The sequence below is a fragment of the Salmo trutta genome, chromosome 16 (genome assembly GCF_901001165.1).
Source record: "Salmo trutta chromosome 16, fSalTru1.1, whole genome shotgun sequence".
In the NCBI taxonomy this organism is placed as follows: Eukaryota; Metazoa; Chordata; class Actinopteri; order Salmoniformes; family Salmonidae; genus Salmo; species Salmo trutta.
The window spans coordinates 36058499-36072938 of record NC_042972.1 but is presented as its reverse complement, the minus strand read 5'-3'; the positions used below and the strand labels follow the sequence as shown (position 1 = coordinate 36072938).

The 14440-nt window shown below is 42.0% G+C and overlaps 1 long non-coding RNA gene across 1 annotated transcript in view; it reads right to left on the bottom strand.

Moving 5' to 3' along the window:
• Nucleotides 1-3787: 3787 nt before the first annotated feature.
• Nucleotides 3788-14440, bottom strand: part of LOC115150680 (uncharacterized) — a 34360-nt gene continuing 23707 nt past the window's right edge. The window contains exon 2 of the long non-coding RNA XR_003867143.1: nt 3788-4652. This is a non-coding gene — a long non-coding RNA (uncharacterized LOC115150680). The remainder of the gene's footprint in view (nt 4653-14440) is intronic.

Here is a 14440-nt window from a genome sequence, read left to right as displayed (position 1 = left end):
CCATTGAGGAACTAGAGCAACCACATGTTTCCTTGTTTGGAACACAGCCCTGCATCCCAGCCATTACACAATAACTGTTGTTTACGCAGTCCAATAGAAATCTGGGTCAGGTGGGCATAATTTGAAAGCTTGTTCCAACCCCACCCTGTATAATTGGGTCCTGGACTTCCTGACGGGCTGCCCCCAGGTGGTGAAGGTAATTTGTAAGTCGCTCTGGATAAGAGCGTCTGCTAAATGACTTAAATGTAAATGTAAGGTAGGAAACAACATCTCCACTTCGCTGATCCTCAACACTGGGGCCCCACAAGGGTGCGTGCTCAGCCCCCGCACGCCTCCAACTCAATCATCAAGTGTGCAGTAGTAGGCTTGATTACCAACAACGACAAGAGGTGGTGAGGGCACTCGGAGTGTGGTGTCAGCAAAACAACCTCTCACTCAACATTAACAAAACAAAGGAGATGATCGTGGACTTCAGGAAACAGCAGAGGGAGCAGCCCCCTATCCACATCGATGGGACAGTAGTGGAGAAGGTGAAAAGCTTAAAGTTCCTCGGCGTACACATCACGGACAAACTGAAATGGTCCACCCACACAGACAGTGTGGTGAAAGGGGCGTAACAGCTTGTCACCTAAATCCCTAAAAATATTAGAGATGCACATCATGGGAAAATAAATAGAAATCAGCCAAGACCTCAGAAAAAAATGGTAGACCTCCACAAGTCTGGTTCATCCTTGGAAGCAATTTCCAAATGCCTGAAGGTACCACGCTCATCTGTACAAACAATAGTACGCAAGTATAAACACCATGGGACCACACAGCCGTCATACCGCTCAGGAAGGAGACGCTTTCTGTTTGCTAGAGATGAACGTACTTAGTTGCGAAAAGTACAAATCAATCCCAGAACAACAGCAAAGGACCATGTGAAGATGCTGGAGGAAACAGGTAGAAAAGTATCTATACAGTATCTATACAGTAAAACGAGTCCTGTAAATCGACAGAAGCTGAAAGGCCGCTCAGCAAGGAAGAAGCCACTGCTCCAAAACCGCCACAAAAAGCCAGACTACGGTTTGCAACTGCACATGGGGACAAAGATCGTACTTTTTGGAGAAATGTCCTCTGGTCTGATGAAACAAAAATAGAACTGTTTGTCCATAATGACCATCGTTATGTTCGGAGGGAAAAGGAGGAGGCTTGCAAGCCGAAGAATACCATCCCAACCATGAAGCACGGGGGTGGCAGCATCATGTTGTGGGGGTGCAAATGGACAATGACCCCACGCATACTTCCAAAGTTGTGGCAAAATGGCTTAAGGACAACAGAGTCAAGGTATTGGAGTGGCCATCACAAAGCCCTGACCTCAATCCTATAGAACATTTGTGGGCAGGACTGAAAAGGTGTGTGTAAGTAAGGAGGCCTACAAACCTGACTCAGTTACACCAGCTCTGTCAGGACGAAGGGGCCAAAATTCACCCAACTTATTGTGGGAAGCTTGTGGAAGGTTACCTGAAACGTTTGACCCAAGTTAAACAATTTGAAGGCAATGCTACCAAATACTAATTGAGTGCATGTAAACTTTTGACCCACTGGGAATGTGATGAAAGAAATAAAAGCTGAAAGAAATAATTCTATATACTATTATTCTGACATTTCACATCCTTAAAATAAAGTGGTGATCCTAACTGACCTAAGACAGGGAATTTTTACTCTGATTAAATGATTAAACTGATTAAACTGAGTTTAAATGTATTTGGCTAAGGTGTATGTAAACTTCTGACTTCAACTGTATATACTGTATTTTATACCATCTTGCCAATGCCACTGTCATTGCTCATCCATATATTTATATGTATATATTGTTATTCCATTCCTTTAGTTACATTTGTGTGTATTAGGAAGTTGTTGTGGAATTGTTAGATTACATGTAAGATATTGCTGCACAGTCGGAACTAGAAGCACAAGCATTTCGCTACACTCGCAATAACATCTGCTAACCATGTGTATGTGACCAATAAAATTGTATTTGATTGCCAACATGACTAGCTAAATTACAAAAATAAAATCTTAGTGTTAAGCGTTCACAATGCAATTCAGAGAAGCAGATCATTTTGGTGTGCATACTACATAGAATGTAGTCAAGAGTGCATTCAGATGCGTGGTCCGCAGCAAATTTTCTTCACAATACAACAAACTCATTCTGTTCAGGACAACCCAGGGTATAACGCCATGTCATCTAACTGTACGTCAAACACAGTGATCAAACTTTGCACTTTACATTACATGAGTTTTATCATATGTAAATGTGAAGTCCCCATTTGGACTCCCATTTGTTTGGCTTGTTTGTATGACATCAAAGCAATATTTATTATAATCTCATCTTTCAAAATACATTGAGTCCTCGTAATTTACACCCTTTCCATCACTCAGCATTTACCCCCCAGAGGAAACACTGCAATCCAATTTAGGCGCTTAGTGTCCAAATCTGCCATTTTCAACCTGTATACAGGTAAGACTGTAAAGGGCCACTGGATTCGTCATGCTGACGAATGGCCAGACCTTTTTTGTAAAAAGAAAAGTCCAGACACCTGAAAATGGTCTGAAATACAGGATGCAAATACAGCTGCGTCTGTCCCAAGCTCATTGGCGCAGGAAACTGAGGGGCCCAGTTGAAACAATGTTACAAGTTCACTAGCGTAAGCTCAGAACAGATGGAGAGAGAGGCAGACAGGCAGACATGAATGTGATTGAAAGAACCTGAACCAACTGTCACTGGTTTAAACCATGACACAGAGGTGGGGGTGTTCGTTTAATTTGGAATAAGCTTTTATTTTCATATTTACCACTGTGGCAGTACAGATATGATTTTTAAACAAATAGGAGAGTGGTTAAATTTCAGTCCCCCCAAAGTTGGACTTTAGTTGCATTTAGGGGAGCGCATGTCTCATTTGAGGGGGCTGAGCCCCCCCTGGCCCCTGTAATTCACACACTGCTTTTCTCCTAAATGACAAAGACACAGACCCCCAGCACTTCCCCAACTACACTGACACACACTCTAAACCTGGTCCATCAACTTTCCTGATCTAGGGTCTGTTTTTATATACTGTAGCTTTAACAACAAACAGATATTCAGTATGATTGAATAACAAAATGCATCAGATTCACAGGTATTTGAAAATCATTATTTCTCAGTCTGAAACTTGATATGTCATTTTGAGGGAAATTTCACTGAATCATATTTTTGTCACATGAGATGCAGTGTCATCCAACACAGACTACTGTAGGTAGTGAGAAACACACACACACACACACACACACACACACACACACACACACACACACACACCTCTGTGGTTTGAGAAGACTCAACCACAGAGAGTCCAGAGAGGGAACAGAGAGTAGAGGGGTTTCCCTACTTCTATACAGGGGCAGCTACAGGTTAGGGACGGGGTTACGACAATGAAAAGGTGAATCCAGGTGACTCCAGGCACCAGTTCCTTTAACACTGACCATTAGCTCTTCATAGAGCTGACCTAAGCAGGAACATATCAAATGGCTGATTCCACGACAGCATGGCCCACACTTTAATTATTATTAGAATTAAAGTGGCCCTTTTACACCCTTTTAAAACCTACAGTATACATGCCTCCTGTAATGATCTGTGAACAATACATGATACAGATGTTGGTGTCATTATACTCCTTAGTGTTCTCTCAAATATGGAGTATGTCTAGATTCTGAAAAATACATTTTCATGTTAATTTATTCAACAGTACCCTTTATTCTTTTTTAAAATATTGTTTGGAACAATATACTCTTCAAAACACATCAACTTTCCATAGTGGGCTCTCTGCCAAAGTTGAATAAATTATAAACATATAAAATGACATTATAGATCATTAATCAATCACAGCCCTCCTTTAGGATTGCAGCAAACCAACAGTGGAGGGAGTTGACTTTGAATCCATTTTCCCATTCACTGTGTTGGGGGTGCTCATAAAATAGATCATAACTTTAAAAGTTGTAGAGGGGCCACAATAAATGTGATGTACTTGTAGATTATATTGCTTAAACAATATGTCTAAAAATTAACCACATCAAAAAGTGTACTTTTGAAATATTAATAATTTCAATGATGAATAAACTCAGAATATAGCAATACTCCATATTTTAAAGCACACAACTAGGAGTATAATGACACCTAGATGTTGTCTATCAGGTACAGTTCACAGATCATTGGGCCGAAAATAGTCCACTTTCATGAAAATGTTTTGTGCCAAATGTAAAAAACAATATCAAACATCCTTCCTCCCAATGTAGTTTCTCTGTGAGAATTGCCAGAACAATCCGAGATACCAAAAGTAAATGGCATCGAATTGCCAGACTGGCAATTATCCATTATTAAACCAGGGAAGTCACATTCGGATAGCATCCCGTTTAGAAAATGAGCCCTGGCACACCCTGCTTCACTCCCTCTCTGAATACAGTTTCTAACACAGAGGAACACAAAGACAAAAAAAGCGAGAAACAAACAGTGACACACACACACACACACTTACTGTACCTCTTTGTAAGGAAAGTGGTGCTGAGAGAGTGAGAAGGGGGGAGCTCCTCACACTGCTCCCTACATCTCTGGACACCCTGGAGAGGCCTGGAAACTACAGACAGACACCGAGAGAAAAAAATCAATGAGATACTACAGTAGTACCTGGATGTGCACTGCTGTAACAAGGTAGTACTTTGTTATATTGTAGGACAGTACAGTAGCAGAAGTAACTGTTCTAGTCGGGTGGTCTGGCATCATAGGCTACTGTGAGGCAACAGCACACATACTCAGGCTTATAATAGAAATGACTTTCCAAAACAATTGATGCAAAGGACCGTGTGGAGGTGTGTGCGCACAGTACATCAATTTCGTTGCATATGTGCTCACAACAATGTCAGTGAGCTAGCAGACACTGACAGAGAGCTTCATCTCCTTCATTGGCAGTTGCATGTTGACTAGACCGGGCACGCGTGTGCTTGCACCATCGCTCGCATGTTGATTTTGTCCATCCACACCAGATGCAATCAGGAGACGCAGGTTGAAATATCAAAATGAACTCTGAACCAACTGTATTAATTTGGGGACAGGTTGAAACATATTAAACGTTTATGGCCATTTAGCTAGCTAACTTGCTGGTGCTAGCTAATTTGTCCTGGGATATAAAAATTGTGTTATTTTACCTGAAATGCACAAGTCCTTTTTTACGGGATCTTTGTAGAATTTTGACCATTTTTAGTCACACAAAATAGTGTGTTCTCTACTCCAACAATTAATCCACAGATAAAAGAGGAAACCTAGTTCATTTCTAGTAAACACTTCTTTTTCTTCTGTGGACTTTATATGGCAACCACCTTTAAGGTGCATTACCACCACCAACTGGACTGGAGTGTGGACCTCAGTTCATCTTTCAAATCACCCACGTGGGTATATGCTCCTAAAAACCAATGAGATGGGAACGTCAAGCATCAAAGCATCAAAAATAGAAGTCCAAGTTCTATTTTAGCGCCTGGCTACGCAGATGATTGTTGACGCGCTCAAACAGTTTGGAAGAAATGATTGAATAAGATGTGTAAATGTATTTTGCAATGCTCACACGCACAACACGAGTGGTATGGTCAGCATGTTATCTGAAAGCAGAGGACCGCCCGGCATGACGGATGCTTTTTGTGACCTTATTTTCCACAGGGTGCGAAGAGGAGGAGCTAAGTATGTAAGCAAGTTACCAGGATGTTGCTTTCTCCTGTCCACGTCCTTAATGTCAGTGGAAAAGACGAGGAGAGAAAGACACTACACTGATGTGCAGCCCGATCCATATTCAAAGTCAGTCTTAGATAAAGAGAAAGGAGCTACATCATCAAAACAACCACAAACACAATGGTTCCCTTCCTCATGGGCTTGGATTTCACAACTCCTAGTGAGATCAGGAGTGAAGCAACAACTTCCTCTGTTACACCAGGCCAGGGAAACAACCTGCCTGCCTGGCCTCAACCATATCAACCGCACAAATCATAAACAAGGGCTATTCACATTCAGGTCAACATAAATCATGGTTCAGCCTTCCCCTCTAATGAGGGACTAATTCAAACCTGTCACAGTAGCAGATGAGTGAACTCTCTGGCGTCAAGGTTCCACATCTGAATTATCTTTACTAAGCCTGTAGGCAAGGCCTTTACCATACAAATTAACCACCGTGCTATTTCACTTGGAAATACAACAGCCAACAAGACCTTGAGGACCAGTGGACACTCCCACATTTCCATAGAAATGACAGAAAACACCATTAGGCATTAGAAGATCATTTTGCCATTGGTAGAAGCAAGTAACAGTAATGGTTTGGATGCGCATAACTAAGTTCTCTTTAATAATAAACAGGATTCTTCCATTTTGCATGGCAAGTTGCCCATTATACAATGAAGCCAGTCTACTCAACAACCCACCACACAAAGCATGTATTCAAACAACCTTCTAGTGGCCCAGTGACAAACTATATCCCATTCCTTGCTCACGACCCAAAGCACCATGAGGAAATCCCAGAGTCCAGTCGTATCCACACAGAGACAATCCCACAGTGAGATGGAAACAGAGACAGATGGGGGGGGGGAAATCACAACACAGGTGATCCCACATCCTTACCAGGGAGAAGGACAATCTTCAGAGCAACATAATGTCTGTTACTGTATCCCAGACACCTCTAATACACACAAACGAGAGAGAGAGGGAGAGAGAGAGAGAGAGAGAGAAGCTCTGCTAAGCTGATTGAGCTCTTATAGACGCTCTCTCTCTCTGGTCTCTGCTCGTGACACTGTGCCTCTCCACTCAAAAATAGTCACAGGGACATGGTTAGTCCCTGTCCCTTCCTCCTCAAGCCAACTATGTTTCCTCTCCTATTCCTCCACTTCCCCTAAATTAACCAGAACGCTGTCCATGGGAGAAACATGGGGAACTCATTGTCAGGATTCCCGCGGCAGACGCTGCCTGTCAAACACACAGAATTACCACGGAACTCCGCTCCCATGCTTGGGAAATCCATTCCTCTTCTCTCACACACACACACACACACACACACACACACACACACACACACACACACACACACACACACACACACACACACACACACACACACACACACACACACACACACACACACACACACACACACACACACACACACACACACACACACACACACACACACACACACACACACACACACACACACACACACACACACACACACACACACACACACACACACACACACACACACACACACAGAGAGAGAGAGAGAGAGAGAAAGAGGGGGCACCTCCATCTCTGACTGAGAACAAGTCAGGGCCTGACGCTCTCGACTCACACAGACTCCTGTCCACTGACACACACTTCCACAACGATAAGAATCTCTGATAACACCTACGCAAGCTCCTGAAGACAAGCAGGTATTACATGTTTATTGCGCTTGGTATCTCCAGTTGGTTATCAGTAGAAGGTAGCAGGCCATTATGTTGTCTGTTACAGGACAGAGTGCTGTTCAAACATGTAGTCTGAAGACTGGAAATAAATGATGGCATTTTTCAGCAGATAACAGCCTAAGGAATGACATTGCAGAGACCTAATGGCATGGGTGCAGAGGCAGAACCAAACACTCCCCAAACCATTTAAGAAATGCTACAGCTGACCAACCATAAACTGAGTCACAGGAGATGTCATACCATGAAAACAACAAATAACATGTCCTCATGATTATTTTAAGAGGAAATCTTGGTCTAAAGAATTAAAGGAGGGGTTGATATAGCTGGAATGATAGCAAAAGACACATTCCACCTGTACACAGGTAGGAGTTTCTCATCAATCTGTTCAGAAAAGTTTAGCCCCATCTGCTGGTGCCCCTCTGCACTCTAGGTAGAACTTCACATCCGATCTAGGATCAGATTACCTTACTCCCAATACTAACTCATTAGGGTGGTGGATTAAAAAAGGTAGACAGTATGATGACATGACTCAAAGCAAATACATGGGTCAACTTCTGCAACACCTTAGAGCATTGAAGCAGGAGGCTAAACTTCTCTGTATTGTTGCCATAGCTACTACGTTGTATCAGCGTGAAAGGCACCCGTGGACACGCGCAGATACTCTGTGTGAGAACAAAGTCTTGCATTGCACTCATCTCAATATCTGCGGTGCTGTACGTTGCAATGTCATCTCACGGAGTCTACCTTTAACATCTGACCCTGTATCAGTAGTTACAGGTGCACTACTCTCCGCCAATAGTTCACCTAATTTCAGTTTGTGACACAAAACAAGCAAGTATAGTGTATAGAATCATACCAACTAAACCGCAGTGAAATAAATACATTTTCCATAACCCCCCCCCAAAAAAATGTTTTCAGCTGCTTGAAGTTGGTGTGCAAAACCAAAAGTTAGACAAAATCTAAATTTAAGCATGAGAGACAGAAAGAGCACATAGAACAGATATACCACTCCTTAGGCTTGCTTTCAATGAGAAAGAAATATTAGTTATAGATCTGTCAATGTGAATTTGGTCAGGTCGCCCAAAAAGTTACATATTGCAGCTTTAACCTCTCTGGGGTAGGGGGCAGTATTTTGACATCCGGATGAAAAGCGTGCCCAAAGTAAACTGCCTGTTACTCAGGCTCAGAAACTAGGATATGCATATAATTGGTAGATTTGGATAGAAAACACTCTAAAGTTTCTAAAACTGTTAAAAGAATGTCTGTGAGTATAACATAACTGATATTGCAGGCGAAACCCCGAGGACAAACCACCCCCCCCCAAAAAAAACAATATTCATCTTACCACTATTTTCAATGGCTAGTATTTTAATAATAAGGCCAAGTCCTCCCAGATTGCAGTTCCTAGGGCTTCCACTAGATGTCAACAGTCAGGCAGGTTTTTGGAAAAATGACCCAGAAAATGTAATTTTTCTAGGTGCTCCCATTTTGGCTGTAGTGTTTCCAAGCGCGTGGAGGAAAGCGCGTTCTTTCTTATTTATCTCCGGTAATGAACATACTATTCTCCGTCTTAAATTGTATAGTTTATTTGCGTATTAGGATACCTAAGATTTGATTATAAACATTGTTTGACTTGTTTGGAAAAGTTTATTAGTAACGTTTGGGATTCATTTTATATGCATTTTGATGGAGGGAAACTGAGTGGATTATTGACTGAAGTGCACCAGTTAACTGAGTTATGGATATAAAGAAGGACATTATCGAACAAAATAACCATTTGTGATGTAACTGGGACCTTTTGGAGTGCCAACAGAAAAATATCAAAAGGTAAGGCATTTTTTATATCGCTATTTCTGAATTTTGTGTCACACCTGCCTGGTTGAAATATGATTTTCATGCTTTTGTATGCGGGGCGCTGTCCTCAGATAATCGCATGGTTTGCTTTCGCCATAAAGCCTTTTTGAAATCTGACACAGCGGCTGGATTAACAAGAAGTTAAGATTTATTTTGATGTATAACACATTTTCAAGAATGTTAAATATTTGAATTTAGTATTTTTGAATTTCACTCTCTGCAATTTCACCGGATGTTGGCCAGGTGGGACGCTACCGTCCCACATACCCTAGAGAAGTTAAGGGCAGCTTAGATATACCTCCCATTCTGACCCTTTAAGATATCATATCCTGTTCCCTGAATCAGGTCTGGGACAGATGGGTGACAGTGTCGACAGCCTAACCCCAGAGAGGGAATTAACTCCCCAGTCGCACCTCTCCACTATGATAGCCCAAGTGGGGTGAAGCTCTGGCACAAAATGGCCACCGTGGAACACCCAGGTCTGATAGACCCCCAGGGACTCTTTTTCCCGAACCCTCTGATTTGATCTCTGTACCAAACTTTGATAGAGGCCCTGGCAGGTTCATCCTACAGAGGAGAAAAGTCCTTTCCTCATGTAGTAGTAAAAAGTGTGAGGTTCTCTGACTCACTAACACACAGCAACCCTTTGACTGAGTCACATGGCTCATGTTTACAAACATCACAGATCATGTGATCACTCAAAAAGATGACCAGACAAAACAAATCAAGACCACAAAACAAAAACCTCCGTGTTAGTGTATGGAAGACAGTGGGCTTGTTCGACATTGCAGCCGGCATCGCAGGTGATTCACAACAGACTGATCTACAATTCACCTGGCATCAGAAAGAACTCTTAAATTATTATTTGTAGATCAATCTTTCAGTCCCAATTTGCCCACAATGCATCACAGATTTGATGATCTAGAACAGGGCCAGCTAACTCCTCTTAGATTATGGCTGTTACTACTGATAACCAAGGTAATACCACAGTAAGTGATAATCACAGTGAGAGGGTAAATTGGAAAGTTGCTTATTGGTAGAAGGGAATAATTTCCCTTCTGATAAGATACTGATAAGATACTTTTGTTAATGAGCAGCATTCACTAAATATATATCCAAATAGATTCTTTGCGGTTTGGCTAAAACGTTGTTGTATGCATGTCCTGAATATGTGGACTGTCACAGGAACAGCATGCTGAACATAGGTCATGACCTCTCTAGAATGAACCTTTTCAGTACAACACACCTTAAGGGAACATCAATTAAACAAGGTTTACAATTCTGAAAATCCTCTGGGCTGTTACTGGTGAATATTACCCTGCTTTGAGTATTATCAAGTTGTCTTCTAGTTATACGATAAATGTTTATCCTAATGCTTATTGGTTGGAATTGTGATGGTCAAACTATATCTTACTCCACAGTGTGGCTCTGGGGACCATTGTGGACAGTGCTGTTTTTGTGTTGAGCATATTGATTGGTTGGTCAGTGCGTTTTAGATTGTGGTCTTTCACCAATCAATCAGGATCTTCCCCAGGGTGACACAGCCACATCACTCTGTAGAGCAAGCATGGGCAACGTAAGGCACGTGTGCCAAGGCTGGCATGCAAGGGTATTTGCCTTGGCACGCCAAGCAATTTGATAAAATAAGTGAAATTGGCTACTAAATGACTACTGCTTTGAATTTCACACCATTTGTTAAAGTATTCCTTAGGCCTATAGTATGTGTGAAGATAATGCGTCTTGGGTATTATTACAAATACTGAGTCAAGAAGGGGAGTGTGGCTAAGATGCACAAGGAGAGTCTCTCCAGAATGCGTTCTCTCACGTCAATTCGAGCGCATTCATTGTTTCATAACTTAATTGTTTGCCCTTTGATTGTTAGCGTCTATAAATTCCCCATTACATATATCAAGAGTAGTACATTTACCATTAATCCCCATAATTTCTAATCTACAATGTTCAGTAATTTCTGTTAATGCATTCAATATACTATTATAACAGTCGTTTACTGTTCTCATTGTCGGAATTGACACAGTTTTTGAGCTCAGCAAACAATGCTACACTCGTGAGAAACAAGTTTCGGTTTGTTTCATTCCATTTGCGAGTTTTATCAATTTATTCATTGTCTTGTTTGCAGAATATCAGTCTCTCCCTGATGTTTTTCCTGGAGAGAAGTGGCTTCTTTGCTGCCCTTCATGACACCAGGCCATCCTCCAAAAGTCTTTGCCTCACTGTGCGTGCAGATGCACTCCCACCTGCCTGAAAAACATCAGGGACAGACTGATATTCTGCAAGAGGTACAGGGATTGGACTGCTGAGGACTGGGGTAAAGTCATTTTCTCTGATGAATCCCCTTTTCGATTGTTTGGGGCATCCGGAAAAAAGCTTGTCCGGAGAAGACAAGGTGAGCGCTACCATCAGTCCTGTGTCATGCCATTCCTGAGCAAGCTCTGTACTGGTGGTGCCCCGATCCCGCAGCTGAAACAACTTCAGGAGACGGTCCTGGCACTTGCTGGACTTTCTTGGGCGCCCTGAAGCCTTCTTCACAACAATTGAACCGCTCTCCTTGAAGTTCTTGATGATCCGATAAATGGTTGATTTAGGTGCAATCTTACTGGCAGCAATATCCTTGCCTGTGAAGCCCTTTTTGTGCAAAGCAATGATGACGGCACGTGTTTCCTTGCAGGTAACCATGGTTGACAGAGGAAGAACAATGATTCCAAGCACCACCCTCATTTTGAAGCTTCCAGTCTGTTATTTGAACTCAATCAGCATGACAGAGTGATCTCCAGCCTTGTCCTCGTCAACACTCACACCTGTGTTAACGAGAGAATCACTGACATGTCAGCTGGTCTTTTTGTGGCAGGGCTGAAATGCAGTGGAAATGTTTTTTGGGGATTAATTTCATTTGCATGGCAAAGAGGGACTTTGCATTTAATTGCAATTCATCTGATCACTCTTCATAACATTCTGGAGTATATGCAAATTGCCATCATACAGACTGAGGCAGCAGGCTTTGTGAAAATTAATATTTGTGTCATTCTAAACTTTTGGCCATGACTGTACATCCATTGAGAATGACAATGGTTCCTCAATCAATATATGACAAATCATTCCAGCTCTCTCCCTTATGATAACCACCGAGCCTTGGCATGAAAGGGAAAAATGTCATGCTCTCGGATGTCTGATCCAGTAGAAACGTAATAAAATTCCTGATTACTTCTCCCTATCGCATATACAGCTGTGTCTGTCCAGAGCTCACTGGCACGGGAAACTCAGAGCCCAGAATAGTTCCTACAATTTTGCTAGCAAGAGCGTCGGGCCGGACCCAGTTGATACAATGTTTCAAGTTTGTTATAGACCGGTGGAGTAGAGAGATGAATGCAACTGAAAGAACATGAACCAAAAGCCATGCATAGCCTATATGATTCGCAAGATATTTATTTTGATCAGGATATTTTCTAACTGCACTGTTTTTATTTGTTGGCTTTATGTAAGCTCTTCTTACCTAGTTGGTAATAAGTTACTTGCATTGGTACACTGCATTCAGAAATTATTCAGAACCATTGACTTTTTCTACATTTTGTTACGTTACAGCCTTATTCTAAAATTGATTCAATAGTTTTTCCCTGTCATCAATCTACACACAATGCCCCATAATGACAAAGCAAAAACCTTTGCCCTGAGGTCCTGAGTGCTCTGAAGCAGGTTCTCGTCAAGGACCTCTGTACTTTGTTCCGTTCATCTTTCCCTCGATCCTGACTAGTCTCCCAGTCTCGGAGGCTGAAAAACATCCCCACAGCATGATTCTGCTACCACCTTGCTTCACCGTAGGGATAGTGCCAGGTTTCCTCCAGACATGACACTTGGCACTCAGGCCAAAGAGTTTAATCTTAGTTTCGTAAGACTAGAGAATCATGTTTTTCATGGTCTGTCGTTTAGGTGCCTTTTGGCACCTAACTCTGTCAGAGTGACCATTGGGTTCTTTGTCATCTCCCTGACCAAGGCCCTCTCTCTCTCTCTCTCTCTCAATTGCTCAGTTTGGCTGGGGGGCCAGCTCTAGGATGAGTCTTGGTGGTTCCAAACTTCTTCCATTTAAGAATGATGGAGGCCACTGTGTTCTTGGGGAACTTCAATGCTGCAGAAGTGTTTTGGTACCCTTCCTCAGATCTGTGCCTTTACAAAATTCTGTCTCGGAGCTCTAGGGACAATTCCTTCGACCTCATGGTTTGGTTTTCCCTCTGACATGCACTGTCAACTGTGGGACCTTATATAGACAGGTGTGTGCCTTTCCAAATCATGACTAATCAATTGAATTTAACACCAGGTGGGCTCCAATCAAATTGTAGAAACATCTCAAGGATGAGCAATGGAAACAGGATGCACCTGAGCTCAATGTCAAGTCTCATAGCAAAGGGTCTGAATATTTATGTGATATTTCAGTTTTTTGTAATACATTTGCAAAAATGTCTAAAAACCTGTTTTCGCTTCGTCATGGGGTAGTGTGTGTAGATTGATGAGGGAAAAATAAATATTTAAGCAATTTTAGAATAAGGCTGTAACGTGACAAAATGTGGGAAAGGGGTCATTTTAATTTAGATTAATCACATGACAATGATTTAGATACGAAGATACGTTATTATAATTTTAAAAAATAATACTGTTCCAAGAAATGTGAGCATAAAAATCATAACTGGCATGAAGATTGGTAGAAATGCTAAGATAAATTGTAAATTGGCACTCCACATGAAATAGGTTGCAGACCCCTGCTGTAGGGTGAGAGAGACCGAGAGATCCAGCAGGCTGATTTTGTTTGGCTTTTGTTAGAGGGAAGCTTGTTGTGCTTTAAAAAAGGGCCAGCTGTGTTTCTCTTCTCTCACCTTTGCTCTTTCCATCCCAACCCACTGGACATATTCAGACATCAACATCAGCGGTGTGAGGACACAGAACATGACTGAGGCATGGGTCTCACATTCATCTGTGTTAACAAGGCCTTGTTTGCAAACACACTGTGGCATCTTTAATAGCCTGATAAAGACTTCAGTGTTATTTTGGGTCAGGGCAGGCTCGCCTG